Source organism: Lipotes vexillifer, unplaced genomic scaffold, assembly GCF_000442215.2.
Source record: "Lipotes vexillifer unplaced genomic scaffold, Lipotes_vexillifer_v1.1 scaffold395, whole genome shotgun sequence".
Lineage (NCBI taxonomy): Eukaryota > Metazoa > Chordata > Mammalia > Artiodactyla > Lipotidae > Lipotes > Lipotes vexillifer.
In genome coordinates, this window is record NW_006797390.1 from 9,184,987 (window position 1) to 9,190,021 (window position 5,035).

Here is a 5,035-nt window from a genome sequence, read left to right on the forward strand (position 1 = left end):
TCCCGTCGCGGAGCACAGGCTCCGGACGCGCAGGCCCAGCGGCCGTGGCTCACGGGACCAGCCGCTCCGCGGCATGTGGGATCCTCCCGGACCGGGGCACGAACCCGCATCCCCTGCATCGGCAGGCGGACTCTCAACCACTGTACCACCAGGGAAGCCCAAGGAACCAGCTTTTAACTTTGCCTACTGTTTGCCTGTTTTCTTTAAAAAAATTTTTTTTCTGTTTTTGATTTCTTTATTATTTTCTTCTATTTACTTTGGCTTTAACCTACTCTTCTTTTTTTCTGTCTTCTCAAGTTATAATACTTGTTATGAGCCTTTTTTCTTTTCAATACAGGCATTTTAAAGCTGTAAATTTCCTTCTAAGCAGTGCTCGACTGGGCTGTTCAGTCCATTTACATTTAGTGCAGTTACTGGTATGGTTGGTTTTCCACTGTTCTCTGGGGGTTTTTAAGTGTCCAATCCATTGGTGTTTAGTAAATTCACAAGGCTGTGTAGTCATCACCAGTGTTGAATTCCAGAACATTTTATCACCCCCAAAGACCCCTCACACCCATCAGCTGTCATTCCTTGCTTCCTCCAGTCACCAGTCCCACTAACTAATGTGCTTCCTGTCTATGTTTTTACTATTCTAGGTACCTCTTATAGGTGGAATGCATACATATAGGTATCCAGCTACTTTCACTTCGCATGTTTTCAGAATTCATCCATGTTGTAGCGTGAATCACATACCCATTCATTTTATGGCCCCAAAATACTCCGTTGTATAGATACATGTTTTATTTATCTGTTAGTTCATGGACGTTGGTGCTGTTTCAGCTTTTTGGCTGTTAGGAATTATGCTGCTGTGTATGAACATTTGTCTACTCGTTTTTGTTTGGATGTATGTTTTCATTTCTCTTGGGTATATACCTAAGAGTGGAATGGTTGGGTCATATGGTAATTCTGTGTTTAAGTTTTGAGCAGCTTGCCAAACTTTTGCAAAGTCGCTGCACCATTTTACATGCCAACTAGCAGTATACGATGGTTTCCACTCTACGTCCTTGTTAACAAGTGGTCAGCACTTGTTCTTATCTGTCTTTTTAATTTTAGCCATCCTGGTGGGTGTGACCTGGTACCCTATTGGGGTTTGATTGGCATTTCCCAAATGACTAATGAGCATCTTTTCATGTGTTTCCTTCTTTTTTCCTCTCTTTGTCCTTTAGTGCTTTCTTTTGGGTTATTTAAAGATTAATACTTGTTGATTTCCAGGTGACTTCTTTTAAAATAAATTTATTTATTTTTGGCTGTGTTGGGTCTTCGTTGCTGCACGCAGGCTTTCTCTAGTTGCGGCAAGCAGGCTTCTCATTGCAGTGGCTTCTCTTGTTGCAGAGCACAGGCTCTAGGCACGTGGGCTTCAGTAGTTGCAGCACGCGGGCTCAGCAGTTGTGGCATGCAGGCCCTAGAGCATGCGGGCTCAGTAATTGTGGTGCACGGGCTTAGTTGCTCTGCGGCATGTGGGATCTTCTTCCCGGACTAGGGATTGAATCCGTGTCCCCTGAATTGGCAGGCGGATTCTTAACCACTGTGCCACCAGGGAAATCCCCCAGATGACTTTTAATCCTTTTCTTTGTTACTTAACCTAAACATTCATATACACAAATAAAATCTATATTATATACATATTTCCCAGTTAAAAAGATGTTTTGTATCTTAATCATATTTTCCTTTAGTTTGAAATTGCCATGATTTTTTACTTATCCTGGCTATCACATTGATTTCAGGATATATTTCAGGATATGGCAGGCACTATATAGTCCTATAGAAGAGACATTATTTTAGTTGTTTTGGGCTGAATCTTTTTATGATCTTTAAGAATAAGCACTTCATCAAATTTTCTTATGGAGCCTTTTATTTGTTGCTTCACTTGGAACCAAAATCTTTATCTCAATCCAGTATTCGTGTGTTTGTGTGTGTGTGTGTGTTTTTTGTTTTTTTTTTGTTTTTTTTTTTTTAAGCTTTTTGCCCGCACTGTGCGGCATGCAGGATCTTAGTGCCCCGACCAGGGATGGAACCCTCCCCCCCTGCACTGGAAGTGCGGAGTCTTAACCACTGGACCTTCAGGGAAGTCCCCCAGTACTTGTGTTAAACGTGGCCTAACTGCACACGGGTGTTTCATTAGCTGCACCAGTAGCCATAGCAAACGAGAAGATAAAATTTTTCCATTTAGTCTCCACATGGCACCCGCAGTGCCAGGTCTTCCTTGCTCCCTGCGTGTGGGCTGCACATACACTTTCACGTCTCAGAACTGACACACAGCCTGCCTTCTTGTGATCTTCTCAGGCAGCTTGTTTCCTCCGTGGTGCAGGGTCCTGCCAGCTCCGCTCGGGCCACACTGTCCCTGGGAATGTGGGTCTCACAGTGCAAGCCTGTTCTGTCTGAAGGAAAATAAGCAGTTCTCTGCTGGGGTCCTAAGAGATGCTCACTCTGTGACGGTGGAAAGATAGTTCTGTCTTTTTTTCTGTCTCTTGTGCAAGCTATTTTAAGAAATAAGAGGATAATTAGCATTTGGAACTTTTCTCAGACAAGGAGCACTGACCTGGTTGTGCTCAGAACCTCCAGTTGGTTCCATCTTTTTGCTCCCACATCCTGTTGAAAGGATTAGTGACAACTCAGGAAGAAGGGCCCTGAGCTGAGCTGAGAGATTTACAACGTAGGATCAGTTTGTAGCAGCTGTTGCCGCGCACTCTTCCTCTGAGCAGCTCACAGGATCACGGCGCTCATTTTTCTGAGGGCGGGAGTGCATGGTCTTACCAGATTCTGAAAGAGTTTTGTGTCCTAGAGAAGATGAAGAACCACGAAGTACAAAGTATTAACCCTAATTGTTGGCTTACTGAGCCTTTTTGTTTCAAATACCCTTGACCACGCTGCCTTCAAAAAATTTTTCCCTCGAATATCTGACCTTTAAAAGAAAGAGATACAGATTTTTATGAGGCTTATCTATATACAAGGCAAAGGAGTGATCTTGAATTGTAAGTCCGTTAGTTTCTCTTGGTAAGGTGGTATGGAGATGACTTAAGAAACTTTTAGCAGAAGTGATGTAATTGGAACTGAGTAGGATAATAGGGCTGTTGGAAAGGAATCTCAGACATGCAGCTATTGGGACAAGGAGGGGCTTTCAGGCAGATCGCGGCTGTTTGTGCTTCCTCGCCTCCTGCCGCGTCCTCGTGGAATGATCTCATGTCATGGAGTCCATGTTTCATTTTACTGCAGGAAGAACACACCTTGTTGTTTAGGGTACCTGGTGTGCAGTAGAAATCCTAGAAAGCATGTGGCGGATTAAAGGGGTTTATTACCGAAGGCAGGTTGTCTTCCTCACACTATTTGAAATGAAAAAGCACCCCGTTTTATGTTCATGTTCTCCTTTGCCACACGACCTGCTTTTCACCTCCAGCTAGAGCTGGTCTTTGTCGGCTCCTCCACCTGAAGGGGCAGCACCGGCTTTGCGGGCGGAGGCCAGGCTGGTCCCAAGGCTCCCACAGGTGCCTGCAAGCAGGGCTCTCAGGTCATGGTGCTGAGAGCCCTGTGTTTCCAGGTGTAATGCTGCATTTTGATAAGGTAACCACATTCACAGTGTCCGCATTTGAGGTATCAACAGGAAGGAAATAAAGTTTCTTCTCTCTTTGAAAAAGCAAAATGTTTAATTTCTTATTTGCCTGAGGCCCTTTGTTTTTTCTCCATGAGTATTTCTTCTGACTTTTTCTGCAAATATAACTACATAGATTATAAGTTAACATGATACATGCCTCTTGTAAAGATTATATTGACACTTAATTCCTTTAGAGCTCTTTGTTTAGTGAGAAAAATTTTTTCTTTTTTTTTTTCTTTTGCTGTACGCGGGCCTCTCACCACTGTGTCCTCTCCCACTGCGGAGCACAGGCTCCGGATGCGCAGGCTCAGCGGCCATGGCTCACTGGCCCAGCCACTCCGCGGCATGTGGGATCTTCCCAGACCAGGGCACGAACCCGTGTCCCCTGCATCGGCAGGCGGACTCTCAACCACTGCACCACCAGGGAAGCCTGAGAAAAATATTTTTAAATCAAGCATTAGGTGAAATTATATCCAGATTCTTTAATAGTTGAGATATGAAATAACTAACAATTAAACAGCACTTGTTATACACAAGGCACATTTAGGTACTAATCAAAAATTTAAGTTGTCTTAAATGTTTTCTATAGAAAAAACCCTCAAATTTAGTGTTTCGTAACACACCCACAAGTTTATGTGTAACAGCACATGAAAGTATAGTTACACGTCAGAGTAGCCTCTTTTAAAATTAATTAATTAATTAATTAATTAATCTATCTGGCCACGCAGCGCGGCTTGTGGGATCTTAGTTCCCCGACCAGGGATTGATCCTGGGCCCTTGGCAGTGAAAGCATGGAGTCCTAACCACTGGACCACCAGGGAATTCCCTGGAGTAGCCGCCTGTGTTCTGGAGGTTTTTTCAAACCTTTGCATCTTAACCTGAGCTATAAATGGATTAGGCCAGGCAGACATTGGCGTTCTTTGCTGTTTGCCATCTAAGTTGTGGACCTAATCTTCTTTAAAAATTAATTAATTTATTTATTTTTGGCTGCGTTGGGTCTTTGTTGCTGTTCATGGGCTTTCCCTAGTTGTGGCGAGCAGGGGCTACTCTTCGTTGCGGTGCGCGGGTTTCTCATTGCGGTGGCTTCTCTTGTTGCGGAGCACGGGCTCTAGGCACGCGGGCTTCAGTAGTTGTGGCTCACGGGCTCTAGAGCACAGACTCAGTAGTTGTGGCGCACAGGCTTGGTTGCTCTGCGGCATGTGGGATCTTCCGGGACCAGGGCTCGAGCCCGTGGCCCCTGTATTGGCAGGCGATTCTTAACCACTGTGCCACCAGGGAAGGTCCCGCAACCTTCTTAAATATTGATGATCTTTGGGACTTAACGGTGTCAGGTCCCAGGAGATGGTGTAATAACATAGTGCTTCCTCAAGGGATCCCTGGGCCCTTCCTGGCACTTTCCATTCCCGC

At 44.7% G+C, this 5,035-nt stretch overlaps 1 protein-coding gene across 1 annotated transcript in view; it reads left to right on the forward strand.

Annotated features, from left to right (window-relative positions):
* CECR2 (CECR2 histone acetyl-lysine reader) overlaps positions 1–5,035 on the forward strand; it is a 66,272-nt gene that overhangs the window by 11,718 nt on the left and 49,519 nt on the right. The window lies entirely within an intron of this gene.